This window comes from Cydia amplana, chromosome 22 (genome assembly GCF_948474715.1).
Source record: "Cydia amplana chromosome 22, ilCydAmpl1.1, whole genome shotgun sequence".
Lineage (NCBI taxonomy): Eukaryota > Metazoa > Arthropoda > Insecta > Lepidoptera > Tortricidae > Cydia > Cydia amplana.
Window position 1 is genome coordinate 3705597 of NC_086090.1, and position 19337 is coordinate 3724933.

The 19337-nt window shown below is 38.8% G+C and overlaps 1 long non-coding RNA gene across 1 annotated transcript in view; it reads left to right on the forward strand.

Moving 5' to 3' along the window:
* Window positions 1-19337, forward strand: part of LOC134658410 (uncharacterized) — a 152928-nt gene that overhangs the window by 53168 nt on the left and 80423 nt on the right. The window lies entirely within an intron of this gene.

Genomic DNA, 19337 nt, shown 5'->3' on the forward strand with positions numbered 1-19337 from the left:
AGCAAAACAGTATTGCCCAGTCCATCGGGCGTGCCTTCAGTCCATCGAAAGCATGACAGTATTGCCCAGTCCATCGGGCGTGCCTTCAGTCTATCGAAAGCAAAACAGTAGTGCCCAGTCCATCGGGCGTAATTTCAGTCCTACGAAAGTACAAGCTTTCAGTCCATCGAAAGCACAAAAAAAAATGTTAAGAGTGAATTCCGAAAAGAAAATAATCACAGGCGTTACAATCATGTAACTCAGAATTACCGTCACTATCCGCGTCAACTGATCGACTGAAACTGAACTTTACTGATCAAAATAACTGAAAATAGCTTTTTACTTTAGCTTTTACAACAGAAACTCGCTCAAGAGTTCTAAACAGATGTAAGACATCTCAAAATAATCCCAACGAAATGGGAACTGCTCACCAGCTTAATAAAGTATGATGCACGCGACCAAGTCAAAGGTGGTGGTGGTGAGGTCCAACCCAAGCACGGAGGCTGATCCTTTCCGCTTGCCGTTGCCGTTGCCGCGGCAGATTGCGAGGGACACGATGTGGTTCAACATAGCTGGCTGTTACTGAAATCATCATTTGCACGGTATCAGGTTTATCATATATGCAGGCTAAACTCAAAAGGTTTATGAAATGCAAGGTAACAGACACAAAAAACATGTTTCCAATGTATACGGGACTTCAAAAATCTCAAGAATAAAATTTAAATTTCAATGAGTGCGTTTTATTTCATGAACAAACAAACACGTGTTCCAAAAATAAGTAACACGGTAAAATGGGCCAATACGAAAAGTGACAGTTTATTAGTTACGTTCGACTGTTATGCTTCGCCATTACACTCAAAATAAAATTCACTAATAAACAATTAGAACGAAACCTGTCCTTTTATTTCCAAATCTCCAGCACAGAAGATACTGCATAGCCGCCTCTGTATCACGGGCGCAATGGCGTCCGCAAGCTCGCTCGGCTCCGGCTGCAGGACACTGTAACATTAATTTTCATATGCGTAGCTCATGTTTCCATAGTATGCACGATTTGTGATCAATCACGGCATTACGAGCAATAATTTGTCGCAATTTTATTAATTACTAAACGTTACAGGGTAAAGATTACATAATCCTATGCATTGGCAAATCAGCAGGATCAATTTCTAACGGTGCATTGTATTTTCATGAAAAAAATATTTTTTGAGGGTAGATGCACAAGTGAGCGATGAAATAATATCACGTCGCGACAGCCAATATTTGATTTTAATTAACAATATGGATTTCATACCAAAATAACTTAAGATCACTTAGATTTAAATGGATTTTAAAAATTAATTGTATTTTCAAATCAATTATTGAGGGTAGATTCGCAAGTGAGCGATAATTAACAATATGGATTTCACATCAAAATAAGTTAAGATCACTTAGATTTAAATGGATTTTAAAAATTAATTGTATTTTCATGAAAAATCAATTATTGAGGGTAGATTCACAAGTGAGCGATGAAATAATATGACGTCGTGATAGCTAATACTTGGTTTTAATTAACAGTATGGATTTCAAATCAAAATAACTCAAGATCGCTTCGATTTAAATGGATTACAAAAATTAATTATAAAGAAACATAACGATCCCAGACATGACGTCACGTAACGAGCGCTATGCTCGACTGCCTCAATCATAATTCACAATTTCACAATAATTCTCACCAAATAACAATGAATTACACTCACCATTCAATCAAGGTTAGACACGTGAGCTTACCATTACAAAGTGTCCAGATTATGGAATGTAGGTCACCAGAAATACACCACGCTCCCAGGTGGCTGTGTAAGCAATACATGAAACTCCGCATCTATCCCACTTGCTGATGTCGGCGACGGATGGTCCTAATGGCGGTGGGCGCGTGGGGGTAGTACCTAGATGTATTACTTCACAGCCAAAATAGTAGGTATGCTACCAACGCATGAAATAAACATTCAGACTCGTTACCCATACTAGTGCCTACTATATTTCAGTACTAAATAATCAAAATGACCAATCACTATTTTTGATTTAAAATAAAAGATCACATGAAATCGATCAAATCTTTATTTTACAAAAGTAAGCTTCTAATGGCACATAAGAAATCAAAATAACACTTGGAATAAAACACTTAGCTAAACGGTTAAAGAACGTGAGAATCTATAAGCTTTCAGAATAATCCTTTAGGTATAAGCCTTCAGGAACGTAGCGAATTAGGCACGAGCTTGGCTAACGTCCGATCTCAAGCGCGGTCCGATCAAGAAGAAGGAAGCCAGTTCCAGCGGCGGAGCCAACCGCTCCCGCCTCCAATTCAAGTTGGTAAACCTGCCTGACCAGTCTACCAACATAACGACAAAAATGCCTGCCCGTGCCTACGTTCACTCAAGATAGGTACACATCTTGACGTTCCAAAGCCTTCTACCTGTCATTTTAGTTCAACAATACGCCAAACATTGCTAATCGATTTTATACAGGCGTCTAACTATGAACTGTAATGCTGCAATACGTCTTTCTGGTGTCTCGCTCCGACATATATATATCTCGGCGACGGATGGTCCCGATGGCGGTGGGCGCGTGGGGGTAGTACCTAGATGTATTACTTCACAGCCAAAATAGTAGGTATGCTACCAACGCATGAAATAAACATTCAGACTCGTTACCCATACTAGTGCCTACTATATTTTAGTACTAAATAATCAAAACGACCAATCACTATTCCAAAATTATTTGAATCAAAATAAAAAGATCACATGAAACCGTTCAAATCTTTATTTTACAAAAGTAAGCTTCTAATGGCACATAAGAAATCAAAATAACACTTGGAATAAAACACTTAGCTAAACGGTTAAACAACGTGAGAATCTATAAGCTTTCAGAATAATCCTTCAGGTGTAAGCCTTCAGGAACGTAGCGAATTAGGCACGAGCTTGGCTAACGTCCGATCTCTAGCGCGGTCCGATCAAGAAGAAGGAAGCCAGTTCCAGCGGCGGAGCCAACCGCTCCCGCCTCCAATTCAAGTTGGTAAACCTGCCTGACCAGTCTACCAACATAACGACAAAAATGCCTGCTCGTGCCTACGTTCACTCAAGATACGCCTCTTGACGTTCCAAAGCCTTCTATCTGTCATTTTCGTTCAACAATACACCAATAGATGGCGGCGTTACTCACTACGCAGCTTCATTATTTCGTTACAAGCAAATAATACATAGCCAAACATTGCTAATCGACTTTTACAGGCGTCTAACTATGAACTGTAATGCTGCAATACGTCTTTCTGGTGTCTCGCTCCGACACGGCCGTCCTGCGCTACACACGTCCTCGTGTGTGGGTGTACGCATTTGATACTGAAACAAAACATACAGCACAGTATGTCATCGCTCGGTCATTCCTGACCAACAATTTGGGTCTCATTCAAATTACTATTAAAATCAAACTTTGTTATCAATCAAACCAGAAAAAAAATAATTGTTCAAAATTACTTTAACAATCCTCAATTCTCTAGTCAAAAATAGTCCATCGAGCAACGACTAAATAAAAATACTCGTCAGTAATCATCGCTGCTATCTAACGGATACACTCCAATAATCATCGCCTCCATCTGGCGGGTACTCTCAAATTTATGTGAAAACAAAACAATCCAAAACATCAAAAACACAAATCACAACAGCTCTAATTCATTGCTCGATAGTATCACTACTATTGTCGTCAATATCAATTTACGGGGAAATTATCTGGCATAAAAAAAAATTGGTCATATGTGATCTAAATTTTTGTAAGACATCTTAAAATAAATAAGATTCTGAATTGATAGTTCCAATTTTACTCATATGAACACAGTACATAAACGGGAATTCATTTTTAACAAAACAACACCAGTCCTTCGGTGCACTTCCAGTCCTTCGGCAGATACCAGACCCTCGTCAGAAGTAACCATCTCAGCTGCGTAAGTGCTACTCCTCGCAAAGAGTATTCTGCACATAAAAAGCAGACCACGTGCACCTCTTACATGCTCCGGCACTTCTGATGCGGTCACTAAACAATACCCAGTCCATTGGGCATACTTTCAGTCCATCGAAAGCAAAACAGTTTTGCCCAGTCCATCGGGCGTGCCTTCAGTCCATCGAAAGCATGACAGTATTGCCCAGTCCATCGGGCGTGCCTTCAGTCTATCGAAAGCAAAACAGTAGTGCCCAGTCCATCGGGCGTAATTTCAGTCCTACGAAAGTACAAGCTTTCAGTCCATCGAAAGCACAAAAAATTGTTAAGAGTGAATCCCGAAAAGAAAATAAACACAGGCGTTACAATCATGTAACTCAGAATTACTGACACTATCAGCGTCAACTGATCGACTGAAACTGAACTTTACTGATCAAAATAACTGAAAATCGCCTTTTACTTTAGCTTTTACAACAGAAACTCGCTCAAGAGTTCTAAACAGATGTAAGACATCTCAAAATAATCCCAACGAAATGGGAACTGCTCACCAGCTTAATAAAGTATGATGCACGCGACCAAGTCAAAGGTGGTGGTGGTGAGGTCCAACCCAAGCACGGAGGCTGATCCTTTCCGCTTGCCGTTGCCGTTGCTGCGGCAGATTGCGAGGGACACGATGTGGTTCAACATGGCTGGCTGTTACTGAAATCATCATTTGCACGGTATCAGGTTTATCATGTATGCAGGCTAAACTCAAAAGGTTTATGAAATGCAAGGTAGCAGTCACAAAAAACATGTTTCCAATGTATACGGGATTTCAAAAATCTCAGAATAAAATTTAAACTTCAATGAGTTCGTTTTATTTCCTTCTATGAACAAACAAACGTGTGTTCCAAAAATAAGTAACACGGTAAAATGGGCCAATACGAAAAGTGACAGCTTATTAGTTACGTTCGACTGTTATGCTTTCGCCATTACACTCAAAATAAAATTCACTAATAAACAATTAGAACGAAACCTGTCCTTTTATTTCCAAATCTCCAGCACAGAAGATACTGCACAGCTGCTTCTGTGTCACGGGCGTAATGGTATCTGCAAGTTCGCTCGGCTCTGGCTGCAGGACACTGTAACATTAATTTTCATATGCGTAGCTCATGTTTCCATAGTATGCACGATTTGTGATCTATCAGGGCATTACGAGCAATAATTTGTCGCAATTTTATTAATTACTAAACGTTACAGGGTAAAGATTACATAATCCTATGCATTGGCAAATCAGCAGGATCAATTTCTAACGGTGCATTGTATTTTCATGAAAAAAAATATTTTTTGAGGGTAGATGCACAAGTGAGCGATGAAATGATATCACGTAGTGACGCCAATATTTGATTTTAATTAACAATATGGTTTTCACATCAAAATAACTTAAGATCACTTAGATTTAAATGGATTTTAAAAATTAATTGTATTTTCATGAAAAATCGATTATTGAGGGTATATTCACAAGTGAGCGATGAAATGATATCACGTCGTGATAGCTAATACTTGGTTTTAATTAACAGTATGGATTTCAAATCAAAATAACTCAAGATCGCTTCAATTTAAATGGATTACAAAAATTAATTATAAAGAAACGTGGCGATACCAGAGATGACGTCACGTCACGACCAGTCTGTTCGACAGCCCCAATCATAATTCACAATTTCACAATAATTCTCACCAAATAACAATGAATTACACTCACCATTCAATCAAGGTTAGACACTTGAGCTTACCATTACAAAGTGTCCAGATTATGGAATGTAGGTCACCAGAAATACACCACGCTCCCAGGTGGCTGTGTAAGCAATACATGAAACTCCGCATCGATCCCACTTGCTGATGTCGGCGACGGATGGTCCCGATGGCGGTGGGCGCGTGGGGGTAGTACCTAGATGTATTACTTCACAGCCAAAATAGTAGGTATGCTACCAACGCATGAAATAAACATTCAGACTCGTTACCCATACTAGTGCCTACTATATTTTAGTACTAAATAATCAAAACGACCAATCACTATTCCAAAATTATTTGAATCAAAATAAAAAGATCACATGAAACCGTTCAAATCTTTATTTTACAAAAGTAAGCTTCTAATGGCACATAAGAAATCAAAATAACACTTGGAATAAAACACTTAGCTAAACGGTTAAACAACGTGAGAATCTATAAGCTTTCAGAATAATCCTTCAGGTGTAAGCCTTCAGGAACGTAGCGAATTAGGCACGAGCTTGGCTAACGTCCGATCTCTAGCGCGGTCCGATCAAGAAGAAGGAAGCCAGTTCCAGCGGCGGAGCCAACCGCTCCCGCCTCCAATTCAAGTTGGTAAACCTGCCTGACCAGTCTACCAACATAACGACAAAAATGCCTGCTCGTGCCTACGTTCACTCAAGATACGCCTCTTGACGTTCCAAAGCCTTCTATCTGTCATTTTCGTTCAACAATACACCAATAGATGGCGGCGTTACTCACTACGCAGCTTCATTATTTCGTTACAAGCAAATAATACATAGCCAAACATTGCTAATCGACTTTTACAGGCGTCTAACTATGAACTGTAATGCTGCAATACGTCTTTCTGGTGTCTCGCTCCGACATATATATAAATAAATAAATAAATAAACAAGAATTGCTCGTTTAAAGGTATTAGATTAGATAAGTGTTATAAAATGAATATAAAACTAAAATTAACTACAACTAATAAGTAAAGCTACAAAAAATTAAAAATACCTATCAAAATAAATATATGTACACATTTTTATCTAACCATATTGCCGAAAGACACATCCTTTTTAGATAATTATAAGCATTTATTATAAAGATATAACCTATTGATTAATGTTTATGATTACACAATGATTACCTCCTATTTTTAATTATATATTTGACGTTAGTGATATGAAGATATGCTTAATAATACCTAATACAGATACAGGACGCTTCGCTTATCCTCTTGGCTGTGTACAGTCAGCAGCAGAAGTTGCTAAGCGGGCGAGTTTAAAATTACCTTTAACACGCTCTTATTCTCTTAACAATAAAGTCGCGTCGAAATCATTTTGTACACCAGGCCCGCTTAGCAACTTCTGCTGCTGACTGTATGATAAGGATCCTAATCCAATTTTTAAGTCATAATTGACCGAAGCGTAGCGAAGGTCTACGTTTTGACTCGGGCATTTTGCTTTTGTATGTCCGGATGTTCTCCTCTACAGGTCGCAATTCTTAACCGATTTTCGTGAAATTTTGTGACCGAATTCTATGACTAAATAATTTTTTTTTGTCAATCCGGTTTTTGGAAATTTTTCAAAATGGCGGAGTCGTGATAGCTCCCGCCTAAACAAATAGTCGTATCGGTATCATAAGAGTTTTTTCTCTTTGAGATATGTTTATAGATTAAATGGCCAAAAATTCAGAAAATTTGTATCGCTGGTTTTGGCGGTAGATATTTAGTTTTTACTTGTTTTGTATTTTTTTTTGGAAATATTTTTTCTGCTCTATCGCTCTCTTCTTCATCACACCTGAGAATTTAACCTACCATTTTTGACCACCACACACGTATGAAAGATTTACTGAGACAGTGTGTGAAAGTGCTAAACTTCAAAAAGTTCCACTTATGAAGATCGGTTACGATATAATATCTCAAAGTATGTAAAGTAGCAAAAGACTGTGTTTGGGCCTACAATATTTCATATAATAAATTAAAGGGGCCCACTGATTAACAGTCCGCCGGACGATATCGGCCTGTCAGTTGTTCGGAACTGTCAACTTTTTATTCTAACTGACAGGCCGATACCGTCCGGCGGAATGTTAATGAGTGGGCCCCTTAAGAATAGAAGTTGGGTGGTCAGCAATCATGTGTTCAAATCTCGGTTGTGAAGTTGTGAAGTATAGAGCAAAAAAATCATTCTAAAGAATGAAAAAAGAACACTAAAAATTAACATGCCAATAAACTCACACTGTATAAGATAATCAAAAATTACCATGATAAAGAGATATTTATTTATTTATGATATATAGTAAAATGCGTAATATCATGTTTGTTATTTATCAATATTCTTTGAACTTTGTCCTACAAGTCATGAAAAAAAGGAAAAACATTAACCAAATGAGTTTTCTGCCAACAAACTGGTTTGCAGTTTTGCAGATAAATATTTAAATAAATTATGACTGTTAATTCCCTTTTTAATAATAATTTAAAACCCTCCGAGTTGGCTACGATAATTCTTGTTAAGCCTATTTTACCAACTTGACAATTGATACCTGACATTGACAATTTCCAGTACAATTCTGGGTCTGTAAGTAGTAACGACTGTTAAATAGCGTGCATGTTTAACTTGTTGGGCCAGCAATGTACGGTGAATTGTCAATGTCAGCCGACAATTGTCAGCATGGTGAAACAGGGGCCAGTATATTACTGTATTTAAATATTAGAAAGAAAGAAAATACATTTATTTACGTCAAACCAAACGTTAATTAACACCAGACATTGCAGTTTAGGGGGAAAAACGAATGACAGGTAGAGTTCCTATTAGGGTTTGTACGACGGATCCGAAATGTATGGGAATATACGCGGATCCGGATCCAGATCCAGATAATTCCATGCATTTCGGATCCGGATTGCAAACCCTAGTTCCTATATGAACTATAAGTAGGTACGTATCCAACATTTGACATTGATTTAAATCACTACTCACAAACCTTTAAAATACCTACATTCAATATTAATTTATATTGTAATCAAACTTGATTATAATAATTAAGAATTACGTAACGGTAGAGTTATACAGTGTGTAAATCCAATACGGGCGAATATTTAAACGGTGGTTAGCATAGGACCTAAAAAGTATATTGAGATAGATTTTACTTAGAAATGCATTGAAAATTATGACCATACAAAATAATTCGGCCCGCAATGTAATACACCACACACGTTACGGGATACGAGCTTTTTAAAGTAACTGTCAACGCTTGTTGGCAGTTACTATGAAAAGCTCGTATCTCGTAATGTCATTATCATCTTGTTTCTTAATGTTTACAGTACATTGCTGCTCGGTACATGTGGAAAAAATTAATCACGGGGTCATAATTAAGTGTAACTTAAAAAAACATCTTAATTAATGATAAGACGAGTAAATTCTATATCTGGTTTAATTTATTGCCCGTATTTGACTTACACACTGTATGTTTTGACATGTTTTGAATGTTATCGACATCGACATAGCAATTTTTATTTATCCTTGCACTTGTACGTAAAACAAAAACTTGCTTCGTCAGACAAGGGTACTTAGCGCCACTTGCACCATCCCACCGGGGTTAACCGGTTAAACCTGGAGTTACCATGGTTACCAGTACAGTTTGACACTGGGTTATCAGGTTAAACCCAGGTTAGTAGGATGGTGCAAGTGGCCTTAATGAGCTAAGCCGCGCAGACGCACAAATAAACATACAGATGGACGGACATTCTTTCTGGAATACGGAATACAACCATTTGCATTCACGCAATTTTCACCCCACCTTCACTAAAACCTATGCTTGGTACTATTGATTCATATAATAGTACCCTCTTTACCATCACCGGTAAAAAAACAAATCTTGATCGCCCCGAGAACTTTGAACCCTGTGGGTGTGCGTAAAACATTGCCCTCAGCACCAACCAGCCAACGAAGACCTATACAGATACCCTTACTGTCCCTTTCGACTTCAGCATCTCAGGACGTTATGGGGCGGGAGGGGGGTCAACTAAAATGGTCGATAAGAATTTTCCGTCGAGAAAAACGCCCGTTTGCCGAAAATATACGGGCGTCGGCCCGGCAAGGTCGGATGCAAGGTCGTCGGCCGCCGGGGCGATGAACCGCCATCAAAACAACGTGAGGTCCTTTGAGGTAGGAAGTCGGTTGCGATTGGGGCTCAGAGGGCCTACCGCGAACCACGTTCGACGTGTTGCCTCTTTGTCGCACTTGTAAATTCGTACGTAAGTGTGACAGGGAGGCAACACGTCGAACGTGGTTCGCGGTAGGCCCTCTGAAAGGTGGAATTGTCGTATGGAAAACCAATTGTCAGTGGAGAAAAGCTCCAAAAAGACAAGCGCGTGTCGGACTCGCCCTGCGACGGTTTCGTACTTTTTAGTATTTGTTGTTATAGCGGCAACAGAAATACTTCATCTGTGAAAATTTCAACTGCCTAGCTATCACGGTTCATGAGATACAGCCAGGTAACAGACAGACGGACAGAGGAGTCTTAGTAATAGTGTCCCGTTTTTACCCTTTGGGTACGGAACCCTAAAAAGGTTTCGATGGGACATTGACCTTTTGCGCCTGCATTATTAAAATTTTCCGCCTTTTTCTATTGACATAGGGTGGCCCAGAAACGCGTTGGCAAATTATTTTTAAAAATATTTCTTTATTTGTCATTTGAAATTAATGTGTATTATTCAAAACTTTATGCGCTAGCCGAGCGAGTGCGAAGCGCCTCGTTTTCAGCAAACATGCTTTCGTACGTCCGGCTTTTCTGAAATTTTGTGAGCAGGTCCTAGAGTTAGACCAAGCTAAGTCGGCAGCGATTTTGATAGCCCAGGCGGGGCAATTGTTATATAAACGTCATGATCTCATTCATAGAAGTTTGACGTTTGAAGTAACCATTGCCCCGTCTTCTGGGCTATCAAAATCGCTACCAATTTTGAGCTTGGTCTAACTCTATAATTGTTTGTTGCCGGTCCCATATTGGGAAACCCTCCTCAAATTGAGGGGGGATTTAAATCTTCTCGCGGCAGAGGTGTAGGGTTAGAGCTGGTGTAGCTTTATTTGACGTTCATAAGCGCATTATAATATGCCTACTTGAATAAACTTTTATCTTTATCTTTAATTACATGAATTTTTGGCGTTTCATTTTGGATTTTGTTTGAAATAGCGGAGCCTCTCTATAATCTCAACATAATCGTTTATTTTTAGATCAAAACACCAGCCGCGGTGACATTTATAAATCTTAGTCAATGACTGCGGAACCTGTTTGGTGCCAAAAGCCCAAAAACGCGCCCGCTATCGTAATAGCTCTATCAATTTTGTATTTTTATTGTTGTCAACACCGTCAGACTTTGTTTATCACGTTTTTTGTTTATTGTAGGATATAGGTACATAAGATAGGTAATACTTACCTAACAAATACCTAAGATTAGACCAGCTCGAATAGGTTTGTTCAACCAAATCTAATTCTTTCCGAGCAAAGTTTGGTCTCCTAGAGAGTATAAATCTAAACAAAACGCAAGTTAATTTCAAATATAAACTAAATGAAAACCGCATAGGGTAACGTTAACGTTCGATAAAAAAGGTCAACACTTGGCCCTTCAATCTTTGACCCCGCGGCCATGCGTGAGGGTACCAAAGGGCGGCGCGGGGTCGAAAAACGAAAAAGTAAATACACTACGATGTTGACAGAGTATTTTGACCTTTGAGTTTTTCGGGGTATTGTCATTTACTTGATAAATTACTTACAGAATTATGCTTCACTAACGACCCGCCCCGGCTTTGCATGGGTTAACAAATTATACATAAACATTCCTCTTGAATCACGCTATCTATTAAAAACAAACCGCATCAAAATCCGTTGCGTAGTTTTAAAGATCTAAGCATATATACAGACAGACAGACAGCGGGAAGCGACTTTGTTTTTATACTATGTAGTGAAGAGATTATATAATATTTTATTCTAGTTTCCACATAATTGTATAGTTGGCAGGTAGTAAGTATAAAAGCCAATTGTGTACTCCGCGAAGCCCTATGGCAGCCCTAAGTCTTTTCAGGGGCTCCGCGAAAATACTTGTAATAAAAGGAAAACACGCCAGCTCTTCTATAGGTAGAAAAAGGAAAATTTTAAATTTGGGATTTTTACAATTTAATTATTATTAGCAAATGACATAAATACGTTCCCAGTACCTATTAGCCCTAATTATCTACGAAGAACATGAAAATTTAAACTATGCTGTACCCCAGACTTTTTTCCATGAACACCTATTTTTTTTAAAGTACCTAAACATTGTCTGATTTTTAGTTTTTGTCGATTTCAGTTTTTTGATAGATTTTCATAAAATTCGGTAGGTTTGAAGAGCTCCTTATTCTGGGCGGAATAAAAACGAAATCCCAGTTTGTGACGAAAAAAATGTATGTGTAACCATAAAATTGTAAACACTCGTCATTTTATAATCTTGCTAGTTAAATTATAAACTAACCTAACCTAAACTACGGAGAAGAATACGGTAGGGAAGATTACAAACTAATCTAACCTAAACTACGTTACATTGTAAACTTTCCGTGGAGTTACAAAAATTCCATACGCTTTCGTAATTCAGGGAAAATTTTGAAGGACATACGGTGAAATCGGGCTTATGTTGTGAATAGGGAACTTTATCTATTCATCAGATTCAGACTATATCAGAATAAAATGAAAAATTTACTACTTATACATATGTAGGTAAAAATATAAATAAATCTATTTCCAGTGGATCTAATTCGGGATTATTGGAAATACAATGTGCTGGCAATGACGCAAATACATGTTAACTTTTAGGGGCAGTGTACGCAAAGGGGGCCGATTACCTACGGATTGTATGGACTGTATGGAGGCGTGCCAAAGTAACATTTGGGTATCGTTTTACTGCTGATGTTTATATTGTAAAGGGGCCCACTGATTAACAGTCCGCCGGACGATATCGGTCTGTCAGTTAGAACAAAAAGTTGACAGTTCCGAACAACTGACAGGCCGATATCGTCTGGCGGACTGGCAATCAGTGGGCCCCTTAAAGGGTATAAACTCAATATTTTTTCATAGATTTGGTTTATTTTTGGAAAGAAAGAGCGGAGCCGCTTTCGGCATCCCAACATCTCCACTATTAAAAGCGGTTATTAGTGTCCAATTTATTGGTCGAATGTGCATTGCGTCTCACTCTCTCACTAACTAAAATGTGAGACGCAAATACACATTCGACCAAGAAATTGGACAGGTGGAATATCATCCTTAGATCTGTTCTTTCGACGGATATTTTCTGCTATCTTGCTTTTAAGAGTGACTGGGACATAAACATAACATAATACCTTTCGTTGTCATTTTTACCAGAGTGTCCTAGCTGTGACCAGATAGATGTATTAATAACCACTTAGGTCAGGCGTGTCTCACTCCGCGATTTCGTCGCTTTGCTACAGGTAGCTAAAAGTAAATCCGTTCGGCCCCAATTTTGGGGAAAGCCATAAGCCGCGCGTGGCGCTGTCGCCACCTAGCGGCCATATCTGTTCTGATCGTAACAGATGCGTTTTGTTAGAGAGTGAGTCTTCTGTACTTAGTACTATTATTTATTCTGTGCTTAGGTAAAGGATGTAGCAACGGCCCAAGCTGATATCCCTTAACTTTTTATGCGCTCGGCTCGCGATTGTTCCGATCAGTAATATAAGATAACCTGAGGCCTAAAATAGACAATTAGCAGAGTGTGATATAAGATAACCTGAGGCCTAAAATAGACAATTAGCAGAGTATGATATAAGATAACCTGAGGCCTAAAATAGACAATTAGTAGAGTGTGATATGCAGTCATCGTTAATTTTCCAGCAATTTTGGTGCAGCATAGTAAAAATAAAGGATTTTCTTCAATATTTTTCTAGGGAGAGGATTGGTTAAGTTATTAACCCTAATTATCTATTCCACCTAGAGTAGGGCATACAGATGCTTTTAACCAACAATGCTGCACCAAAATTGCTGGAAAATTAACGATCACTGGTGATATGACTGATATGATAGGGAGTGACTGTGTTTATTCGATTACATTCGCTGTCAAACGTCGGTTTTGGTAGACAGTGGTAATTCTGTAGGTAATTATAGTAGGGGTGGAGCGTCAGATAAACTCGAAAAAGAAGACTTAGCTTAGCCATCACTTCGCCGGACGATATCAGCCTGTCAATTGTTCGGAACTGTCACCTTTTGCGTTTAACTGACAGGCCGATATCGTCCGGCGGACTGGTAATCAGTGGGCCCCTTTATATCAGTGCAAAAGCTTCTAACCCCGTAGTTTACGCGCCGACTTGACTGTCCTTCGAAAGGTCAGTTTATCGGGCACCGGCTGTTTGGTGTACATGTACACACACGCCGACAATCTCGACTGCTTTATGCACGTAATGTTCAGCAAATGTGCAGTAAACAAGATATGCGCTGTTAATATCGGAAAACATGTATAGCTTCGAAAAACACGTTATTTAACGTTTATCATAAAAAGGTTCACACGAGTGCAAAGTGCATTATTTTGTAATGAATACATACATAAAGAGTATGTGCGGAAAGAGAAGAGTTGTGGAATGTATGGGGTCCAATACGACAGGACTGTTCTCTTTCCGCACATACTGTAAAACCAAACTAGATACTAGTTCACTAGTCTGAAACTTCACTTTTCATCAGTCGAGACTAGAGTCAACGTCTGGGGGCCTAGATGAGAATCGTTGACAGAAAATTCCAATCAAAATTTAAATTATGTATGGAAATAGTCACGTTACTTTTCGTTGCATTGCATCTGTCATCCGGATACATTGTTTTTGTTTGGCATTTGTCGATTGATCGACGGTTGTCGTCTTGGCTAGCCCCCCGTCGATCTCTTGTTGAAATCGCTTAGAAACGACATTTCTTGCATAACATGTAATATCTGGGAAACCGAGCTGCGCTCGAAAAATATATAAAAACTCGAGAATGCGCGGTTTCCCAGCAGAGATAAGACCTAGCTAGATTTTTCGCGCCCGAAAACGGAAAACCCCCATATAGTAAAATTCATCGAGATTGTTTGAGCCGTTTCCGAGATCCCCGAAATATATATGTCGGCGACGGATGGTCCCGATGGCGGTGGGCGCGTGGGGGTAGTACCTAGATGTATTACTTCACAGCCAAAATAGTAGGTATGCTACCAACGCATGAAATAAACATTCAGACTCGTTACCCATACTAGTGCCTACTATATTTTAGTACTAAATAATCAAAACGACCAATCACTATTCCAAAATTATTTGAATCAAAATAAAAGATCACATGAAACCGTTCAAATCTTTATTTTACAAAAGTAAGCTTCTAATGGCACATAAGAAATCAAAATAACACTTGGAATAAAACACTTAGCTAAACGGTTAAACAACGTGAGAATCTATAAGCTTTCAGAATAATCCTTCAGGTGTAAGCCTTCAGGAACGTAGCGAATTAGGCACGAGCTTGGCTAACGTCCGATCTCTAGCGCGGTCCGATCAAGAAGAATGAAGCCAGTTCCAGCGGCGGAGCCAACCGCTCCCGCCTCCAATTCAAGTTGGTAAATCTGCCTAACCAGTCTACCAACATAACGACAAAAATGCCTGCTCGTGCCTACGTTCACTCAAGATACCCCTCTTGACGTTCCAAAGCCTTCTACCTGTCATCTTAGTTCATCAATACGCCAATAGATGGTGGCGTTACTCTCTACGCAACTTTATGATTCCGTTACAAGCAAATAATATGTAGCCAAACATTGCTAATCAATTTTATACAGGCGTTTAAAGCTATGAACTGTAACACTGCAATACGTCCTTCTGGTGTCTCGCTCCGACACGGCCGTCCTGCGTTACACACGTCCTCGTGTGTGGGTGTATGCATTTGATACTGAAACAAAACATACAGCACAGTATCTCATCGCTCGGTCATTCCTGACCAACAATTTGGGTCTCACTCAAATTACTATTAAAATCAAACTTTGTTTTCAATCAAACCAGAAAAAATAATTGTTCAAAATTACTTTAACAATTCTCAATTCTCTAGTCAAAAATAGTCCATCGAGCAACGACTAAATAAAAATAATCATCAGTACTCATCGCCGCTATCTAACGGATACACTCCAATAATCATCGCCTCCATCTGGCGGATACTCTCAAATTTGTGTGAAAACAGAACAATCCCAAACATCAAAAACACAAATCACAACAGCTCTAATTCATTGCTCGACAGTATCACTACTATTGTCGTCAATATCAATTTACAGGGAAATTATCTGGCATTAAAAAAAAAAATGGTCATATGTGATCTAAATTTTTGTAAGACATCTTAAAATAAATAACATTCTGAATTGATAGTTTCAATTTTACTCATATGAACACAGTACATAAACAGGAATTCATTTTTAACAAAACAACACCAGTCCTTCGGTGCATTGCCAGTCCTTCGGCAGATACCAGACCCTCGTCAGAAGTAACCATCTCAGCCGCGTTAGTGCTACTCCTCGCAAAGAGCATTCTGCACATAAAAAGCAGACCACGTGCACCTCTTACATGCTCCGGCACTTCTGATGCGGTCACTAAACAATACCCAGTCCATCGAAAGCAAAACACTAGTGCCCAGTCCATCGGGCGTACTTTCAGTCCATCGAAAGCAAAACAGTATTGCCCAGTCCATCGGGCATGCCTTCAGTCCATCGAAAGCATGACAGTATTGCCCAGTCCATCGGGCGTGCCTTCAGTCTATTGAAAGCAAAACAGTAGTGCCCAGTCCATCGGGCATAATTTCAGTCCTACGAAAGTACAAGCTTTCAGTCCGTCGAAAGCAAAACAATGTTAACCGTGAATTCCAAAAAAAAGAAAATAAAAACAGGTCTTTAAATCATGTTACTCAGAACCATTGGTACTATCAGCGTCAACTGATCAACTGAAACTGAACATTACTGATCAAAATCACTAAAGATAGCTTTCTTCTTTAGCTTTAACAACAGAAACTCGCTCAAGACTTCTATGCAGAAGCAAAACATCTCAAAATAATCCCAACGAAATGGGAACTGCTCACCAGCTTAATAAAGTATGATGCACGCGACCAAGTCAAAGGTGGTGGTGGTGAGGTCCAACCCAAGCACGGAGGCTGATCCTTTCCGCTTGCCGTTGCTGCGGCAGATTGCGAGAGACACGATGTGGTTCAACATAGCTGGCTGTTACTGAAATCATCATTTGCACGGTATCAGGTTTATCGTGTATGCAGGCTAAACTCAAAAGGTTTATGAAATGCAAGGTAGCAGACACAAAAACATGTTTCCAATGTATACGGGACTTCAAAAATCTCAGAATAAAATTTAAACTTCAATGAGTGCGTTTTATTTAATTCCGTGAACAAACAAACACTTGTTCCAAAAATAAGTAACACGGTAAAATGGGCCAATACGAAAAGTGACAGCTTATTAGTTACGTTCGACTGTTATGCTTCGCCATTACACTCAAAATAAAATTCACTAATAAACAATTAGAACGAAACCTGTCCTTTTATTTCCAAATCTCCAGCACAGAAGATACTGCACAGCTGCTTCTGTGTCACGGGCGTAATGGTGTCTGCAAAGTTCGCTCGGCTCTGGCTGCAGGACACTGTAACATTAATTTTCATATGCGTAGCTCATGTTTCCATAGTATGCACGATTTGTGATCTATCACGGCATTACGAGCAATAATTTGTCGCAATTTTATTAATTACTAAACGTTACAGGGTAAAGATTACATAATCCTTGCATTGGCAAATCAGCAGGATCAATTTCTAACGGTGCATTGTATTTTCATGAAAAAAAAATATTTTTTGAGGGTAGATGCACAAGTGAGCGATGAAATAATATCACGTCGCGACAGCCAATATTTGATTTTAATTAACAATATGGATTTTACATCAAAATAACTTAAGATCACTTTGATTTAAATGGATTTTAAAAATTAATTGTATTTTCATGAAAAACAATTATTGAGGGTAGATTCACAAGTGAGTGATGAAATAATATCACATCGTGATAGCTAATACTTGGTTTTAATTAACAGTATGGATTTCAAATCAAAATAACTCAAGATCGCTTCGATTTAAATGGATTACAAAAATAAATTACAAAGAAACGTAACGATCACCGAGATAACGTCACGTAACGACCGCTATGCTCGACTGCCTCAATCATAATTCACAATTTCACAATAATTCTCACCAAATAACAATGAATTACACTCACCTTTCAATCAAGGTTAGACACGTGAGCTTACCTTACCACGTGTCCAGATTATGGAATGTAGGTCACTAGAAATACAAACCGGAAATACACCTGCGCTCCCACGTGGCTGTGTAAGCAATACATGAAACTCCGCATCTATCCCACTTGCTGATGTCGGCGACGGATGGTCCCGATGGCGGTGGGCGCGTGGGGGTAGTACCTAGATGTATTACTTCACAGCCAAAATAGTAGGTATGCTACCAACGCATGTAATAAACATTCAGACTCGTTACCCATACTAGTGCCTACTATATTTTAGTACTAAATAATCAAAACGACCAATCACTATTCCAAAATTATTTGAATCAAAATAAAAGATCACATGAAACCGTTCAAATCTTTATTTTACAAAAGTAAGCTTCTAATGGCACATAAGAAATCAAAATAACACTTGGAATAAAACACTTAGCTAAACGGTTAAACAACGTGAGAATCTATAAGCTTTCAGAATAATCCTTCAGGTGTAAGCCTTCAGGAACGTAGCGAATTAGGCACGAGCTTGGCTAACGTCCGATCTCTAGCGCGGTCCGATCAAGAAGAATGAAGCCAGTTCCAGCGGCGGAGCCAACCGCTCCCGCCTCCAATTCAAGTTGGTAAACCTGCCTAACCAGTCTACCAACATAACGACAAAAATGCCTGCTCGTGCCTACGTTCACTCAACCCCTCTTGACGTTCCAAAGCCTTCTACCTGTCATCTTAGTTCATCAATACGCCAATAGATGGTGGCGTTACTCTCTATTTATGATTCCGTTACAAGCAAATAATATGTAGCCAAACATTGCTAATCAATTTTATACAGGCGTTTAAAGCTATGAACTGTAACACTGCAATACGTCCTTCTGGTGTCTCGCTCCGACATATATATATAAATAAATATACAAGAATTGCTCGTTTAAAGGTATTAGATTAGTGTTGCCAACCCGCCTTTCAGTAGGAACCTATTAGATACCTACAGTTTCAAAACCGTTTAAATCTATTTCGATACCATCTCATTTATTAGCGTTTAGCAAATAGGCCTAGTTTACGTTCCGGGTTCAAACCCCGACGCGGCATATTTGCCGGTCAGCGTACGGAGTACGTTTGTGGGTCAGGTGTTTTACTATTTTAGTTTTTTTAACTTTGCAAATTGGCTTGTGATATACGCTTGTAACTATTTAATTTTGTTTGTTGGAATTTGAAAGGAGATTTATCTAGTCGAGGGAAAATAAATGTACCTAACGATCTTAAAAGTAAATAGATTAAAAATCGTTATAGTCGATAGAATTAGAATTTAGATACTTATAATTAGAAATTAGAAAATACAGCGAGTAGAAGTTTTACA